At 44.3% G+C, this 19715-nt stretch overlaps 1 long non-coding RNA gene across 1 annotated transcript in view; it reads left to right on the top strand.

The window, feature by feature from the left end:
- The window catches only part of LOC117804038, a 38792-nt gene extending 30221 nt beyond the window's left edge, over positions 1–8571 (top strand). Inside the window, exons 2-3 of the long non-coding RNA XR_004628213.1 lie at positions 6848–6986; positions 8343–8571. This is a non-coding gene — a long non-coding RNA (uncharacterized LOC117804038). The remainder of the gene's footprint in view (positions 1–6847; positions 6987–8342) is intronic.
- Positions 8572–19715: the final 11144 nt, after the last annotated feature.

Genomic DNA, 19715 nt, shown 5'->3' with positions numbered 1-19715 from the left:
ACGCAAGATGACTGTTGCCGATATCACACGTGGGCAATGCTCAGCCCAGTGGCAGTCCAACGTGATATTATCACATATGGAAGTAAAAGAATGGGGTTCCAGTTTCCCAAAAGTGGAATAATTGATTTAAGTCTCCTCCAAGTTCCTGGTTTTGGCTAGACAGATCATAACACATACAGCTGTCTGTATTATCAAAAGACAACTCTTTCATTACTAAAGAGATATAAAATCAATATGTACTCTGGTGAATTATGCTAAGCGCTGAAAACTAGCACAGCACTCATCCCGGGGTCACAGCCTCATTGTTTCTCAAACAGTGAAACACTATTCACCTGGGCAGGGCTCTGTAAGTGACACACTCCCTGGAGATGTCACTGTCCAACATAGCAGAGAACCAACACGACACACATTTACCTTCCTCTCTCTGGGTAGGTTTACCCATCTTCAAAATTAGTTCCTATTTTGTAAACACGACTGGGACAATGAAGGTCTCTGGAAGGAGAGAAGCCTCTGAACGTGTTTAGACAGAAAACTGAGGCCGGCTAGACTTTTAAATGATCACCAAGGACAGTGATCTACCTACCTACTGATCATCTACAAATTTTATAAATGAAAAGTGGCTGGTCTCCCACTGGATGTAATCTGAACTTCAAATTGCAAATTATACAATCAGTATGAAAACAATGACCAGCCAATCCCTACAAATGCAAACGTGTATACCATGTCTCTTAATACATATGGCACACTTGCTTTGGTTTCCGCACGGTGGGTGTTTGGAGGACTTTTACATGGTACTCCAGTGCTGTTTATTTTTTTAAATAGTATTTTTTATTATGTTAATCACCATACAGTACATCCCTAGTTTTTGATGTAAAGTTCCATGATTCATTACTTGCGTATAACACCCAGCACACCATGCGACACGTACCCTCAATACCCATCACCAGCCTATCCCATTCCCTCACCCTCCAGTGCTGTTTAGTTATAATATGGGTGTGGAGTAAAATATTACATGGCAACATATAGGCTTCCATGTGAGCCTTTCCTTTCTGCCCAGAGCTATTTCTACCTTCCTTCTCAAGCCTAAATTTAAAAAGTGTATCTTGTCAAATTGTGATAAATTGTTACCTGAATAGCAAAGAACTTGCTAACTAAGAAGTAACTCCAGTCTTCTCTAAGTACATCCTTTATGTAACAAATTGAATCTACTCTTTGTACTTCTGTAACCTTGAAAAAAGGGAGGGGGGCGGGGGGGAGGGAGTCGGCCAAACAGTTGGATTATTCCCAAGAAGGTTCAAACATCTATTAAAAAACATTTTTTAAATGAAGTATTGCTTTTAACTTAAAAAAAAAAAGGAATACTACAGTTTGGTGCAGAACTCATCTAAAAATAGGTCTTTGGCAAAAGAAGCTTTCTGCCCTTAAATACTAAGGCTGTGTGCTTGTGTGTTGGTGTGTCCTGGCCTGCACGTGCACACGTGCCTGTGTGTTGTACCACACAGCTGGAAAATGGTAACTTGGGTTCAAAAAAAAAAAAAAATAGATGGCTTTAATGAGTTCTTCAACAAAAACTAAAATGTAAATTTTCTTTGAAATGCTTTCAAGAAATTGTATACATAGTAAATACTGATTTTGTTACATAAATGTAAAACTTCAAAAAATATACAAAATATCAAGAACAATGAATGTGATTTTTTTTATATCTAGAGTAAGAGTAATCTTAAGTGTTTTGTGAAACCTATATGTGTTCTTTTTAAATTATGGATTAACTTGTGCTCAGATTTCCAGATGTTCCCTTGTTGTTTTGTTTCTACCTGGCCAGGGTTTTACTTTGCCCTGGATGGTCGTTTTGGTTTTGTTTTGTTTTGTATTTGTTCGTTTCATTAAAGTATAGTTGACTAGCTTCAAGCATACAACATAGGGATTGGATAACTCCCTTGTTATGCTGTGCTCATCGCAAGTGTAGCTAGCATCTGTCACTGTAAATTGCTATTCCAATACCTTCCATCTCCATGACTTATTCGTTCCATAACTGGAAGTCTGTACCTCTCACTTCCTGTCATCCATTTTGCCCTTACCCCATCCCCTCCTCTCTGGCAACCACCAGTTTGTTCTCTGTATTTTTGGGTTGGTATCTGCTTTTTGTTTTTGCTTTGTTTCTTTGGATCCCACATATAAGTGAAATTATATGGTATTTATCTTTCTCTGTCTGACATATTTCACTTAGCATAATACCTTCTAGGTCCACCCATGTCACAAATGGCAAGATCTCATTCTTTTAATGGCTGAGTAATATTCCATTATATATGCTATGCCACATCTTCTTTTCCCATCCATCTGTTGATGGACACTTAAAGTGGTTCCTTATCTTGGCTACTGTAAATAATGCTACATATATCTTTCCGAACTAGTGTTTTCATTTTCTTTGTGAATAATACCCCATATTGGAATTATTGGATGGTATGGTATTTCTATTTTTAATTTCTTAAGGAAACCCCATACAGGTTTCTACAATAGCTGTACAAATTTACATTCCCACCAATAGTGCATGAGAGTTCATTTTTCTCCACATCCTCGCCAATACTTGCTCTTTCTCGTCTTTTTGATACTAGCCATTCTAACAGGTATAAGGTGATATCTCATTGTGGTTTTGATTTGCATTTCCCTGAAGATTAGTGATGTGGAGACTCTTTTCATGTACCTGATGGCCATCTGTATGTCTTCTTTGGAAAAATGTCTATTCAGCTCTTCCGCCCATTTTCAATCAGATTCTTTGGTTTTTTGGTGTTGAGCTGTATAAGTTCTTTATATATTTTGGATATTAACCCCTATTGGATATGTCATTCACGAATATCTTCTCCCATTCAGCAAGCTGACTTTTCATTTTGTTGATGGCTTCCTTCACTGTGCAAAGACTATTTATTTTGGTGTAGTCCTAATAGTTCATCTTTGCTTTTGTTTCCCTTCCCTGAGGAGACCTATCTAGAAAAATGTTGATAAGGCTGATGTTAAAGAGATTACTGCCTGTGTTTTCTTTTAGGAGTTTTATGGTTTCAGGTTTATGGTTTCATATTTAGATCTTTAATCCATTTTGAGTTTATTTTTGTACTGGTATAAGGAAATGGTATAAGGAAAGTTTCATTCTTTTGCATGTAGTTGTCCATTTTTCCCAGCATCATTTATCGAAGGGACCTTTTTTCCCCCCATTGTATATTCTTGCCTCCTTTGTTGTAGATTAATTGAGAATGATCCTTTTGCCTTAAGGAAAAGGAGCGGGGAGGACTCAGGTACATATACGTGTTGTAGGAGTGGTATGAGATAAGTGGGGGAAGAGATATTTGCAGTAAGATTTTAGCTATAATAAATTTATTTGTTAGGAACTTTGGCTAGGATCATTAAATAACAGAAATAAATATTTTATGTAATTTTATTAGTACTTTTCTTTCAAACAAAATACAAAAACAGCTAAGAGGTAAAAAAACTATCCATGGAGGGCTTATGGGATATGCCACTGTAGGTATAATGACAGTGTAATGTAAAACTTTATTTGTATGTCAAACAAAAGGAATAGACTAGGATGATACATAAATGTATCTTTCCAGTTTAGTTTGTCCTATATCTGTGAATTTAAATTTCTCCCAAAATTAAAATACCACTTAGTAATAATGCAATTAGCCAGAAGGCCACCATCAAAAACAGCTGTAAAAGTATCTCTGAGATATAACTAATCATTTTCACAGCCTGGCTAATGAACAAAAATTGAAACTATACTTATTTACCCCATAACTACCGGGCAATAACTATTCAATCCATGAAAGTAAAAACTGGGAATAATCTCAGATTTTTAGATGTCATAGATTCCTAAAAGCAAATCAGGGGAACGAACCTTTGAGGGAATTTCAACAAGTGATGTTGAGTCCTCTCCTTCTGACTGGAAACAAATTTGGTGATGCAAGGGGAAGTGGTTTCATTAAAGATATGAATGAAAAAAATTCCTAGTATTTGATCTATAACAGTTGTATATTAGAAATACTGATAAGCATTTTTACCTTTCCCCTGGAAATTGGCATGTTGACATGGTTATAAGTGATCTTTGAGCTGTAGGTCCACGCAAGGTAAGACAGGATCTGTGCATAGACTAGGGAGGTAAAAGTCTTCTTTTGCTTTGGGGAATGCACTTGTGAGACAGCCAACAGATTACCTATGGTTTGCTGTTGGGGTTTTTGTTTTGTTTTGTTTGAAGTGTCTGAAAACAATTTTATTTTTTTCCAGTTTGATTTTCTAATTGTTTTTGTTTAATTCCAGTAGAGTTAACATAGTGTAATGTTAATTTCAGGTGCGCAATACAGTGATTCAACAATTCCATACACTACCTGGGGCTCATCACAACAAGCTCCCTCCGGCATCCCCATTCCCTATTTCACCCATCCCCCACTCCCCTCCCCTCTGGTAATCGTCAGTTTGTTCTCTAGAGTCAAGAGTCTGTGTCTTGGTTTGCCTCTCTCTCTCTCTCTTTTTTTCCCCTTTGCTTGTTTGTTTTGTTTCTGAAATTCCACATATGAGTGAAATCATATGTTTTCTGTCTTTCTCTGACTGACTTAGCTTACATATGGTTTTAATAGTTGCTCCAATGTGTACTTAAGGTCACAGAAAATTCTCATATTCAAAACATACTGATAGTTATATTGACCCAAATAGGCAAAGCAGTCAATAGTCAATAGTTTATGGCAGGAGTGCCTCCAATCTCTTTAATCAAAAGTATACGTAGGGGGCCTGGGTGGCTCAGGTGGTTAAGCATCTGACTCTTGATTTCAGCTCAGGTCACGGTCTCAGAGTGGTAAAATTGAGCCCCGAGATGAGCTCCATGGTGGGCATGGAGCCTGCTTGATTCTCTCTCTCCTTTTCCCTCTGTCCCCCTCCACACACACACATGCTCTCTCCCTCTCTCTCTCTCTCAAAAAAAAAAAAAAAAAGTATATAAACCATTCCCCTGTAGCATTTTCTATACGCTTTCAGAGAATTCGCTGCCCTCAATTTTCTTATTGAAATGGGGAAGGCCGACTTCTTGTTGATTTTATTTTAAGGTCTCTTTTTATTACCCAAACCTTCCCTTCTATAGCACAGGGGGGGGAAATGTGCCAAAATAGAGGGAGTAAAAAAAAAAAAAAATCTACAAAGGAACAAGAGGCCATATTAAGCACGTATTGAAAGAAAATCTTTCTGGAAAGACTGTCAAAAGGTCACATGGAAAAGTAGTCCAGGGAAGATAGAAGCGTCAATCATACCTAAATAAGGAGTCAGTGTGAGGAACAGCTCAAGGTATTGACAAAAGGAGGATGAAATAAACAAGCCAGCGTGTTCCAGGGGAGCCGGAACAAAGCCATCGCTCATAAACCATTTCGAAGGACATAAACGGGGAGATTTTCTAAAGAAGAAATTGCAACAGAAGCAGCAAACTGCTGTGATGTGTTACAGCTCTTCATTCTCCTGGAACAAACGCTAAGCTCTGCTTCAGAAGAGAAGCACTGGGATGAGCACTGGAAGACGAGGATGAGGCAGAGGGAGACAATGTACAATGAGGGGGGATTCGTCACGATGAGGTGGCCTGAGTCAACCCCGTAGAAGCCGTCCTCGAAAGGGTTAGGGGCAGCGTGGTGGCCAGTACGGCACAAGTAAGCACAACCGTATGAGAGCCTGAATCAAAGGAAAACAAGCAAACGTCTACACCTACCCAGTGAACTGACCATTTTGAGGTTGCTCTCCGTTTCCAACTTCAAGATCCAGTCATAAAGCGGTTAACTAAATGGCTTTGTGGTTGCCCTAATTCCAATGATCTGGCTTCATGGCTTTTCTAGTAGGGTTGCCTCAGACGTTCAACCCGGAGTACCTCGATTCTTTCGGTCCTCTGACCCATTCATCAGTACCACAGTCTGGTCAGCCAGCCGTCACACAGAACACTCTCCCCAAGCTTGCCTTACACCCCCAGAACCCACCCAAACAGATTTTGTCCCTTCAGGAGCTCTGGGAGGGAGCTCCATTCTTCTTGGGGTGAGCCCACATGTCAGTGCAGAGAGGTCTGTCTCTGGGCCCTTCCCTCTCCAGAGATACACCTCTGATCTCCTCAGAGAAGGCTGGGAATTCTGTGGAAAGCTGTGTTCCCTGTAGACTTTCAGGTACACCCTTCTGTCGTGGGTCCTCCTTGCCGCATCTGCCTCTGGAGCTTCTCCAGAACGCCCCTCCCCTTTCTTTGGCATCCCCGTCCGTGGACGTCCTCCAGCCTGTACCATGGTCTCCCGCACCAGTGGTTCCCCTTCCTCCTATCCTTCTGCAGGGAAGCTGTTTAAATCTCTACTACTCTTTCGGTGGGCCTCTCTCAGGAGGGGGCCTGTCTCATGAGCACGGGCGATCAGACACTCTGACCAAAAGTTCCACGAAGTTATTACCACTTGGAACATCTATAATTAATAGACTGCTTGGTCACTGGTGCTATTTCTGTGTTTTGCTTTGCCAAACAGATTTTAAGTTCACAGCGCAGGGCTATTTATGAACCCGGACAGAGAGCAGCTTCACCCAAACCCACTTGGCTCATTTTTGAGTGCCTGACAGCTGACTGGTTGCTGGTTGCTGAGGCTGGGGGAGGGGGAAATTGAGAGCAACTGCTGGGTGGGTTCGGAAGTTTATGTTGGGGTGACAGAAATGCTTTACACCTCGATAGAGGGTGTGGCTGCACAGCATTAGAGACACACTACGATATACTCTGTGACAATGAATTTTTCACTTTAAGGTGGTCAGTTTTGTTACATGAATTTTACCTCAATTAAAAAAAAATTCACGTATCTTTTCTAAGGATCATACTGGAAGATTTGCTCCAATAAAATGAAGAAGTAATAAAAAAAAAAAAAGAGGAAGATATGGGGTCCAGGAAACGGGATCAAATCAAGGACGCAAGGGGAGCTGCTGGATGACAAGACATGATCACGGGACAGGTGTGTAGCAGGCCCCACAACACCAGTCCAGGTGGGAGCAAGACGGAAGATCCAGAGGAGAGAAAATCGCTAGACTGCCTACTGCAGTTGGGTGTATACAGAAAAGATTTGTAAAACTGGTAGAGAATTCCAATTAGTGAAAATACATAAAAAAAACTTAACAAAAGACAATTATTAACTCTAGGGAGAAACGTAAAAGTATGCTACATGGCTCAGTTATAAATAGCAGTTTCCTAGTCATTAAAGACACGAACATTGAAGATTCATATAACCAAAATTACAATATAATTATGTAATTATGTTGGGGGTATATGGGAAAAGGAGACACTCACGTGTGTGTGTAGCGTGTTGTGATGTTGATAAGCAAGTTAAAAGGAGTTAAATCCTAATGTCGCAAAGTGGGAAGTCAACAGATAATGATTAAAACTGAAAAAAAATCTGGAAATACCAGGATTAGACTCTTATTTAGAGATATGAAAGTAAATGCCAACTGATCAGTTTAAGGAGTTCAAAGCAGTTGCCTTTGGGAAGAGGGGAATGCAGGCATTTTTTCCAGAACTTTTTGACTCTCTAAACTATGTGCATATATAAGAGCTGAGTTTTTAAAAACTAAATTAAAAGAAAAATTTTCATGCTAAAATAGACTGGTTAGGTGCACATTGCATCCTGACAGCGTTGTGGGGCTTGGGTTAGGGGCAAGATGAGACCAGGGCCCAGGGCCCAGGGACGGAGGAAGGAGAAGAGAGAGGATCCCATCTTTTGCTTTTTAAAATAATGTTCAAAGGATGAAATGTTCACAGTTGTTCATCCTAGATTGTGGGAAAGTTGGTAAATTGCTTTGGTATTTGTTCAATCTGTACTCTTCTGTATAGTTAATATTTCTTAAGTTACCATATGATAATGAACTCTAATTAGCTACACAACTAGCTTCAGCAGTTTACACACAGGACAGCTGAGCTACTAGTTAGAAATGAATGGTCTTTTTAAATGTCTGCAGAATTAATAGAAATCAGGCATCCCTATCACAGGATGCATAATAAAGACCCCCCCAGGGCTCTGTCTTAGTTCTCTGGACCATCCTAGAAGCTTTGGTGTTCTCTAAGGTGGTGCATTTCCAGGGGATGTTGATGAGGGATCTGGGAGATCTGCAGCCCCGGGGATGTTTGGTCTGGGAGCTGCCTGAAGATGCCTGCAAGACTATCATCTACAAGAGGGAGGGAGGAATGACTGGCCCAGCCCAAGCGGTCCTTATCACTGAAACCTTTTTGATCACCTTCTATGAGTAGGACGCTGTGACTGCATTAAATTTCCACTTTCATAAATGCAATTTTTTACACTTGTTTTCTACTTTTGTAGGAAAGACAAATAACAGAGAAAACCAGTAATCTGTTCCAAAGAGCAATTTCCAAGGTATGACATCAAGGGAATTTGGATTCCGTCTTCGGCATTTATCTGCATTTTAATCACTGATTGCTGATGAAGGCAACTTAATGCTTGATCACCAGTATAGATGATTGCTCTCACCTTTTTAGTGTGTTTATGTAATCGCAGAAACATGCAAAGTTGCTTATTTCATAGATCTATATAGTCCATGTTTTTTACTTAAAAAGGATTTAGTGATGGGCAGTAAAAGTACAAACAGTACAATGGACCTTTCTTATAAAGATATCTGTGTCCTTACACACACATACACATGTATATCAAATGGGTCAAATCACTAGATGGAATAAAATTTTTTAGAAATTGGAATGTTTTCTGATGTGGAGTATTATTTTTTAGAGTATTTATTTTAAAGCATTAATTTTCAGAGTATTGATTTTTACTCTATATATTATATTAATTTATTGAAGCTTAAACTTCAGAATGGGGGGGAAACGTGAAACTGATCAAAGTAAAAATGTTTCTCCTTTATTCCTTCTTCTGTAAATAAGGAGAGATTTAAGGAGAAAATAGTAAGCCCTCCCCCCATAACCATGAACTAACCAGCTCACAGTTCTGAAAATCACTTAGAAAAAATCATCTCATCTGTAGTTCTACAGAACATGAAACAGACAGAGCATAGAAACACCCATATTTAATTAAGAGTACATAAATCTCTTTTACCTGGGACCAATATGCCCCTATGGTAAGCTACTTGTTACCTTTCAAATCAGATTCAATAACAAAAATTGTTTTGCATAGCTTTTCAGGAATACAGCTATCCCACGAACAAGGTAAGAAGGAAGATTACCAAGTCACATGAGGCATGTTTAGGAGACAGAACTTGCTTCTCTGGTGTTTGAATTTCTGTGGTCAAAAACACAGGTGCCAGCTCCCTGACTCCTTCTTCCTAACTCAGCCTGCTCCAGTCTCTGCACACGCCTTCACCAAAAGCATATCGAAGCAGAGAAAGGCAGAGCGCTGCCCTCCGGCCAGCATCTAAGCTCGCCGTCTCTGAACGCAAGCGTCGGTGTCTAGAACATCAAGGCGCTGCATCAACTCACGTGCAGAGTGAAAATCCCACTCCCTCGCTGGAAATTGCACTCCTCTTCCACACGGACTGTGCCCAGACCCACCCTGTGTGGTCAGACCCTGGGTCAGCTCTTGGACTGAGCACCCCCCTCCCCCGCCTTGAGGGCCGGACAGACGATGCACAGACCACCCCAGCCCGGCAGCGGGGTGGAGGGCTCCTACCTGAGCTTCCCGCCCGCGCGTCCTCGTCCCGGCCGGGGGACACGGGCTCCCGCCGCCGCCGCGTGAATTCGCCGGAATGCGGGCTGCTGCGCCGCGGGCTGCTGCGCCCCGGCCCGCTTCCCCGGTCCTCGCAGGGGCTTCCGCCTTGATCCCAAGCACGAATCGTCCACGGGAAAGACCCCCGGTCCGCACCAGCCCCCCACCGCGGGGTCTGCAGCCTCAGAAGGGAATTAGCCCATCTGCTGGCGGAGTCACTGAGGATGAAACCTGCGACAGGTTTGGTGACCTGGAGACTCCGACCTGGGAGGCGCGACGCTCAGCCTCCGCGGCAGGAAACGGTGGGGTCTGCTGCCCCCTGCCGGCCCTAGTCGGCGTCCGCTTCTGCTGAATTAGCTCAGAAGTGTTCCAAGGCACGTTGAGAGTAAAGGCTGGCCGCGCTTCTGTGGGTTGGAGTTAAGTCTCCCTGCGTCAGAGCTATTGCCCCAGGCGCCGAGAGCGCCCAAGGGAAGGTAGTTTCAGGGCTGCGTCTCTGGAAATTCCAAGCTCTAGCATGAAGCCAACTTTCCACATTGAGCATGTAACATAATACACTTTATCTCTTATGGCTTACCGGCTCTCCAGAGGAGCAAGCCTCTGCAAAATCAGGCTTACAAAGAAGTTTTCTTCGGCAAAGAAAATGTCGGCTGTGCCGATTCCTTGCCTAGTAGTTGTTGGCCGCATCGAACTGATGCCCTTAAAGGCATTTATGGATTTGAACAATCAATAAGGAAGGAGATGGAAAAAGGACCTTTCGTTGAACTGATCAGGTTTTCATTTGAGCACCAGCACGCCCTCTGCAGGTTTGGGGATATAAAATAGAAATAAAATGAGCAGTGTGTGTCCTCTGGCAGTTAAACTTGGCTTGGTGATACTCATCCGAAAAACAGAGAGCAAGCCGAACTCTGCACAACCAAGTGGCAAACTCAGTATAAGAAATTGAAATGCGCCAACCCAGGCAGATGGTCCCTGGGCAACGGCCCAAGAGTAAGTCGGTCTAGGCAGCATGCTTTAGGCAGTGGACCCTGGTTCGGATTCTGCTTTGTCTACCTGTCCTGGGCTTTGCCTCATTGCTAAGGCTTCCGGGATGGTCATGGAGTTCTGCAAATGCAGTAGGTGCTCCATAAAAATGTATTCTGGGTGCTGTGCTTGAAGGCTGTGTGATGACGAGCAGATGGAGGCTTTCTGCAGCAGTGAGGCTGAGGGGTCTGGCTCTGGCATTCGGTGCCCTGTCAATCCCTGCCCCACCCAGCCTCACTAGCTGTGTGACACCGGACCACTTAGAAACTGCTCCTCATTTCTTTGTCAGCAAAATGCAAATGATAATAACAGTCCCTCCTTCTTAGGGTCAGAATGAAGACTAAATGAAATACCGTTTGTAGAGTGTTTAGGACAGAGCCCAGTAGAAACCAGTACTCAGTCTGAGTTGTTAGTATTCTTGTTGTTACCACGGCTGTTCCTTCTTCCCCCAAGTACGTTGCAATGCAGGAAATAAAAACAGTCACTTGAGACCCAGATAGTTGGGTGGGAACCTGGCTCTGCCAATTTCCACTGGCCTAAGGCTGGGCAAGTGAGTTTCAATGCCCTGATGTATAAAATAGCAATAATTATAATAGAGAACAATATGGTGATTATTTCATGATGTGGGCTTGTACTGTACTTAATTCGTAGAGTTGTTTGTGCCCAGTGTGGAGTGGACCAGCCTACAGCAAGTGGTAGCTAGTAGTAAAGTCAATGTTTTTAAAGGATATGTTTGACCAGCCACCAATGCTTCATTGTCCCGAGGTAATATTAACCTCTTTGTCTTATTTCACTTGTCCAGCTATTCGCTTAGCAGGTTAATTCTTAGCGAACTGCCAGCATCTGAACTCTGTGATATGAAGGTCGACGACTGTCTATGGCACTTTCTCTGCATCTGCAGTCATTTCTGAAGAAGGGTCTCAAGGACTTTCCGTGGTGATGACCGTGGATTAGGCCTCGGTAGGTGGAAAGGCTTCTCAGAGAAACCAAATGCAGTATCCTCTTAGCACTTATAGCTATTCAAATATGGCACTTGGCTTTGCAAAATTGGTCAAATAAAACTGCCCCATGTTTGCAATCATCTGGCACTCCTTGGTGACAGGAAAGAATTCTGGAAGGAACTGGGCCAGAGACGCCTGGCAGGAGGCCTGCAGTGAGATACCGGTAAGCGATCCCTTATCTATATATCTTTTCAAAACGATATCCATACAAGTTACTGAATTGGAATGCCACGGTAGCAAATTTCTTTTTCTCTGTGGCCACCCTTAGGGATTCAGGAAGCTAGGTTGGAATGACTTTTGAAAACTCAGGGAACTACTTTCTGACGCGTGCGGGAAGACAAGCACCAGGGAAACTTCTTTTATGAAGGTCAGATGAGTCTGGACAAGGAAGGACCCTCCCTCCTTTTCTTCACACATGACAGCCTTTTCTTTTTCGAGGAACCGGAGCTCCCCAAGTTTGGAGTGCACCCTACCTGAAGTCACGGCCTTTAGGTGAAAACTCACAGTATTTAGCAAACACGCTCCCCAATCATTGGACCCCAGTCTCATTTTCCACCCGTATCATCCCTCCCCCTGCGCTCCTCACCTGCTTCTGCTCTACCCAGGGCTTGCTGCCCACATGCCCTCGAGGGCCAGGCGGATAAATGAGTCCCGAGGAGAGCCAAAGACAACTTTTAAAAGCAGAGTCATTAGCAAACTAAGTCATTGTCACTCCTGCCAGCCACACAAAACCAAATTCGCTGTCACTTTCCTCTGAGCTGCTTCCCCTCCCTCAGCCCACATTCAGTCAGAGCAGCTCAGCCTGGCCCGGGAGATGTTTCCAGCAGGGATGAAGGTGCTGGAAACCAAATAATTGGCCAGCCCACTGGGCACCCATGAGGACGTGATCAAAACAGTCTATGCCACATCCTCTGGAGAAGCGAGAGGGGTCGCAGGCTCCAGAGTCCAGACCACATCTCTGGGTGGTCAGCCCTGGGATTCCCCTCAGCCCCCCCCCACCACGAGTTTCCTCACAGACTGGCTCAAAACCTCCCGACCTCCTCTCATCTGCTGCCTCAGCCTCCCCCTCATGCTCCTTCTCCTCTGGGAGCTCACTCCACTTCCTGCGGGGAGGACAGCAAACTCCCCATCAGCAGGTCAGGATTCTCCCAGCCTCTTCTGGCACTTCCAGTCGGCACACTCTGCTCTGGCCTCCTCATCACCCATGTGCTGCCTCGTCAGCCCTGCAATGTGGCCTTCGCCCCACGGCTCCCTCTAGCCCCACTCCGCATCTTCCCCCTGCTTCATCATGGCCCCGGTTCCTGAAAGCTGTCTGCGCCTTGTTTCCATTTTATCTGCCACCAGTGCTTCAGCTATGGCCTGGCTTCTCTGCTCCCACCACTCTGCTGACCCCCTCGTTGCTAAGCTCAACGAACATTTTTCAGTCTTAATCCTTACAAAGGGACATTTAGGTTGCGTAGGAATTGGAGCGCCAACAGCACTGAGGAAGAGAGTTTGGGTGTCCTCCAACGGATCCACCTGGGGCTTGAATACGAATGGAGAGTTGGGAGACCCTCCTACCCTGTCCTCACCTCCCCAATTGACCTGGGGACAGAGGAGCTGCCTGGGAGAAAAATACTGGGTTGTCTAGCCTCTAATGCCTGTTGAAATTCAAGGATATAAAGGTGTGACCAATTTGTGGGAAATCACTCAGGCTGCCTGAGAGAGAATGTACCATAAAGGGGGAAAGGACTTTATACCAGAGATCTACCCCAACACCATGATGTCAGGTTGGAGGGACTTTTGATTCAAGACAGAATAAGGGGCTAATGCCAGAAGTCCATTTCAACCCTGAACAGTGCCAAAAAGCACATACTTCAGCATGCTTTGGGAAAGGATTTCATGTTTAGGACAATTAAAGATTGCAACACTTTGGATCCCCCAAGAAACTTTGTGTTGTTATAGCCCTGACTCAATGTAATGGGTGGGGGGGTGTTCTTTCTCAATGAGCAAAAGCCTCCCTTTCTGTGTGCAATGATAGATTGGAGCTTCTTCCCTGTGGGCCACTCAGATAGGTAAACAAGTCCCTTTACTTAACAAAGACACAGTGATACTGGGGTGTTTTGACATCACTAGCAGGGGGTGGGTGAGGACAAAGCTCCAGCACTATGTTCAGTAGAAGCAGATGTGCTTAAAGCTATTTGGGCAAACTGTAAGAATTTGATCTGTGTCTGGGTGGGAGAGGGAAGAGTTTTAGCAAAGTACTTTTGATAGGCTATAGAAAGAGCTGAATTAGGGAACACAAGTAAATAGAACCAGATTGACAGTGAAACCACCAAAGCTCAAGCTGCAGGGTCCCATACTTCTGTGGGCCCTTGAAGCAAATTGTGTTTTCCAAGATGGCGGCAACAGGACTGCCCATCACATTTGCTCTTCTTACAGTGTGAGGTGGACACTTTTTCCATGGACAGGTAGGGTCTATGTGTTCCCTCCCTTGAGCCTGGGCAGGCCTGTGACCACGGTAGTGGTGATGCATGTAACTTCCCAGGCTAGGTCATAAAGGAGATAAAACTTCTGCCTGATTCTCTTGGAACCCAGCTGCCAACAGCCAGGAAGCCCAGGATACATGACGAAGCTTGCAGGTGTTCTGACCCACAGTCCCAGCTGAGGTCTGTTGATAGGCAGGATGCACTACAAGACACCATTGAGATGATTCCAGCCCTAGCCACCATCTGACTGCAATGTTGGAGAGACCCCAAGTGAGTGGACCACCTGACTAAGCCCAGTCAACTTACATAATTGGAAGAGATGATAAAATATTTGCCTTACTGAAAATCATCATGTTTGGGGGTGATTTATTCTACAGCAAATAGCAATTTCAGCAGGCCCTTAGAAGGTTCTGGAAGGGCCCTAGCAATATATTCATGTGATCATATGCTTTTGTAAAATGTGCAAAAGTAAGATATTTTAGCCACAATTGGTTAAAATTTCTGTCTCTTTCCACCCTAATTTCCCTTCCATCTCTTCAAGTTAAATGGCATTAGAGTGGCTGTGGGCATTTTTGGGATTCAGCTAAGACAAACTTAGTTGGGGTTTATTTAACTTGTGCTCAGTGTAGTGTCCTTGTGTGCTATGGAGTCACTTCTGTGTATGTTACTACTAGCTGTTCCAGTGTAAATAGCTTCCAGAATATTCCAAACAACCACTGTGCTGGTTTGGTGGTGCAACAGGAATGTGCAGGACCATGGATTGGATCGTGACAGTGTGCTATATGATATGTGGATTTGAAATGCACAAAGCTAGAAGAGAGTCTGCGGGAATTACTCCAAAGCTTATGGCTCATGCATAAAAATAGTTGAGCAGAGGCTTTCCTAAATTCGACTGTCATCCTGAAAATGTATCCTGAACCTTTCACAATCTATCAATAATAAAATGTAAGGTGAAGAATAAATTATTTTTCTATTCTCTCATAGACTCTGATGTTCCAAAACCATTATTGTGTGAGGAGGCAATCAAAAAATACACAGGGAAAGCGTATTACAGAGGTGGCTCATGAATTTGATAAAAAGAGGCCATTTTCCTGGGTTTCTTGCCACAGAGTTCACAGAGTGAACTTTGTGGGGGGCTGGACCATTGAGGTCAGCACTGTTGGCCACTCCCACCGTTAAAAGCCCTCCATTCCCTTGGCTTCTGTGAGCCTCCAGTCAGCTCTCCTCTCCAGCTAACCTGTCCCGGGAACCTGGAGAGACATCTGTATCTCCGGGAACTCGTGCGGTTCAGGGGTCCGTCCAGGCCGGCTTTCATCTTTCACGGTGCTCTCACCCCGCTCCCCTCGTGTCGAAGCCATGCACCCGCTGCAACCCCAAATTCTACTGCTCCAGCCCAGCCTGTTCCCACCTTGTCCAGCTTCCTCATTGTTGTCATGCAAATGAGGCCAAGAGTCATGTAGCAGCCTGGCTGCTTGTCAATGTCACATTATTTACAAAAACAGGAGGCTGCCCCTCGGGCTACAGTTTGACGACACCTGGTCTCAACCCAAATACCCAGTTACTTCTGGAAATTTCCCCTTGGACTTCCACAAGTTTCCAAACTCAACATGTTCTCGAACAAATTCGTCTCATTCCCGGCTCCGTGTGCCTTCTCAATGAATGATCCTGCTGTCTCCAGATGCCCAGGACAGAAATGCGGGCACCAGCCGTGATTTCACACCCAGACTCATGTCAGTCAGTCATAAAATCCCTTCCATTCTGCTTTCTAATCATCTCCCTAATCCAGTCGCTTTTCTCGTTCTTTGCTACTTCTTTGAGACCCCTGCGTCCCCCACCTTGGACCCCTGTGCTTCTTACAGTCCTCTGTCCCACTGCAGGCGGAAGGAGGGTGCCACTCTTCAATCTAAAACCCTACAGCCGTCCCTGCTGTCAGCTACGGAGCCCCTTGTACAGTGTAAGAGGCCAGCAGGATTGGACCCCCCTCAACTAGCCACGAGTTCCCCCTGCCAGCCTAAATTACTTTCAGCTGCCTGGACCTCTTGCCTCTGGGACTTGGCACATTCATTCCTTCTCCCCACTTCTCATCCCTCCTACTTGTCCTTGATGTCACTCCCTCTGGGAAGTGTGCTCGCACCTCAAGACGAGGTGAGGCGGCACTCTGCCTCCTCCAGGGAAACTGGACCTCAGCAGGTCTGAGCACTCACCACACTCCCCTACAATCCAACTTACAGATGCACATGGGCCCCGTGTCCGTGAGGTGGACAAGTCCGTGAGAGCGGGGCTCCTGTCTTATGCCCTCGTGTGCCCTGCTCTCAGCACGGTGTTAAACGCTGCAGACACTAGAAAGGCTTCTACCCAGGAGGATTGCACAGAGCAACGTTCCTTTTTGTTGAAACCATTGCACAGAGCAACGTTCCCTTTCGTTGAAACCCAAGCCCTCCGCCCCAACCTCCTGCTTTACCCGGAGACGGAGACGGTTCCCACACCTCGCCTCTGCTGGGCTGTGGAGTTGGTGGGGCTGAGAGGGAGATGACGGAGTCCTCATTATGTGGGGTCTGCTCTGTCCGGATGGTGTTTCACCTGTGTGCAGAGATGGCGGGTGTCCCTTGAGCAACTAGGAGGCAAGACTCCTCCTGCCTCTGGATTCCAAACCCATATGAAGGGCTACTGTCAGGTAGCTCCTCCAGGCCTTAATAATTGCCTGGCCTTGGAGGAGGGGCCGGTGGAGGTGGTGGAGGGGGCCTCTCCCATCCCACTCATGCTTCCCTGCGCTCACAGAAATCAGCCAAGGTTGAGTTCTGCACTCTGATTTAGAAACTCTGTATCCTTAGATTCTCCCTGGACAAGTTCTGTACTTTGGAAGTTCTTTTTAATATTATGGAAGCATTTACGTCGTCCTGAGTCCTCTTAAATATATATATAATATATATATATATATATCTCCAGATGTAGACATGTATTTCCAAATATGTACATACATACCTAGCTATGTATGCATGGATATCCAAACATGTACACATACAGCCAAATATATACATGTACATACAAATATATACATATATATATCAACATATATTCCTATATATATATGCATACATAGATAGATGTTTTACTTTTTATTTTGAAATAATCCTAAACACATAAGAAGTTACAAAAATAATGCTAAGAGTTTTGGTATCCCCATTACCCAGCACCCAGCTCCTCCAAAAGTAAAAACTTACATAGTCAAAGTTCATTTTCAATACCAGGAAGGTGCTGTTGGTACAGTGTAATGAACTAGTCCACAGACCTAGCTCAGATTTCACCAGTTTTTATATATATTCATTTTTTCTTAAAATATTTTAATGTTTTCTACAGGTCTTGTCCCTTTCAAGTACTATGAAAAAAGACTTTTGTGAGGATTCGCTTAGACAATAATGAATTTTAAAGATGGAAAGACGATTTGGTGTCTCTGTTTGATCTGTAGTGAATCTGGACCTCAGAGCAGAAAGGACGCTTGCCTGAATCTCTTGGGGGTTGGAAATTATCTGAGAGTTACTATCTTTTTCTCTGCTAATATTTTTCTTAGGCAGATAACAAATCTAATGAGGAGGAACCCAATAAAGACTAATTTGTTTTTCAAAAATGAATAAGCATGCTGATTTCTGCAAGCACAACTCAGTTAAGAAAATATCACCTTGCTGAACACCGAATAAGTTAGTCAGGTCTTGCTTAGCAAGTGCGCCCGGACAGGTTACATTTTAACCCCTGTGCTAACTGAACAGTCCTGCTATCTCTTCACCGAAGCTGAGAGCTGATAAGCATCTCATTCCATAGTCCCAGAGACTCCCGAACAAAGGCTAACAAACAGGAAAGAAAGGTCAGATGCAGAAATGAAAGGCATCTTCCAATTAATGAGGACATGTTTCCGAGGTGATATGCCTTAATAAATGAACACTGTAAAAGCGGTCTGCAAACTGATATCAAGGGGCTGGAGGAAGGGGACAGTCAGTAGGCCAAGGTGACAAGTGCAAATGTTAGGCCGGCAACACAAGGTTCACGCATTGTGAAAACATGGCATCTGGGAAGCTGTGACCTGGTCATGGCTTCCCCCTCAGACAAGGTGGGTGTGAGTGGCAGGGAGGGGGGACCTCCGCCTCACCCCCCCCCCACCCCGGTGAGGTGGACCTCGTGGGGTGTTCATAACTTACCTCTGAGGGACTTGCAAGGAATTTGCCATTTGAATCCCTGGAGGGAAGGTACTAATTCTTCCCTTCCTAAGGGAACCTGGATGGGTTTCAGCTACAGGCCCCGAGCTGGGCAGAGCTAAGGAAATGAGATTCATCTTGCCTCTTACGTCGATGTTGTTGTTGTTGGCTACAAGTGCAGCAGAAATCTTCACAAATCTTAGACGCACAAGTTTCCTGGAGTTCCTTTAGGTAGAGGCTGTGATGTGCACCTTTGATACAACGTTACAGGGACCTAACACAGTAGTTGGTCAGCAAGTAACGAATGGAACTCAGTAAGAATACACAGCTCAGAAGTGAGTCAACCTGCTAAGAGTGTACAGAGATAGATGATCTCTCTTTATTTCTTTCCTCGGTTTTTGCCATTCTTTCAAGTAGAAATGACTTACTTTGAATTAATTGTCTTTACAGCTTTGAGCAAAACCACTGCCCAACATCTGTCTAAGAGTGCCAGTGTGGGATTCCTGTGAACCATCTAGAAGAGTCCATTGCTTTATGCCTGCCCTGTGCCTCTGGAGCTAAATCATGGAGGGCTGTGCCATAGTGGAAGTCTCTATGCCCCCACGCCAGCAGACACCTGCGTGATACGTTCCTGTTCACGCTCCCCTTTACACACTACAGTTTCTGATGGCACAACGGCCACACTCTGCGGCTCGTCTCTGTGCTCTCGTGGTGCTGACGTATCATGTAGATGGTGAAGAATGTATAGTCGCAAGACTATAGGAGGGTAACCTGATTTACAAGGTAGCATTCGTAGAATCAAATTGTTCTAAAAGCTTCCAAGAGAGGGGCCCTGGGTGGCTCAGTTGTTAAGCGTCTGCCTTCAGCCCAGGGCATGATCCCAGGGTCCCAGGATCGAGCCCCACATCGGGCTCCCCACTCCACTGGGAGCCTGCTTCTTCCTCTCCCACTCCCCCTGCCTGTGTTGCCTCTCTTGCTGGCTGTATCTCTCTCTGTCAAATAAATAAAATATTAAAAAAAAAAAAAAGAAAGAAAGAAAAGCTTTCAGGAGGAAGGGGGGAGCAAAAAGCATACCAACACCACCCAAATAAAAAAAATAAAACAGGAAAAGGAACGTTACATAGATATAGAATTTCTGATCACATTGTTCCTGAGATGCCTCATTTGTGAGGCAGGACTAAAATATTTTACCTTTTTTTTTTTCCTAAGTAGTCTCCATGCCCCTGAGATCAAGACCTGAGCTGAGATCTAGAGTCAAATGCTTAACCAAAGGAGCCATCCAGGTGCCCCAATACTAAAATATTTTAAATGGAAATAAACACATACTGGAAACATTGTCTATTA

Source organism: Ailuropoda melanoleuca, chromosome 10 (genome assembly GCF_002007445.2).
Source record: "Ailuropoda melanoleuca isolate Jingjing chromosome 10, ASM200744v2, whole genome shotgun sequence".
Classification (NCBI taxonomy): Eukaryota; Metazoa; Chordata; class Mammalia; order Carnivora; family Ursidae; genus Ailuropoda; species Ailuropoda melanoleuca.
The sequence above is the reverse complement of the archived record's forward strand: the minus strand, read 5'-3'. Positions and strand labels throughout refer to the sequence as shown.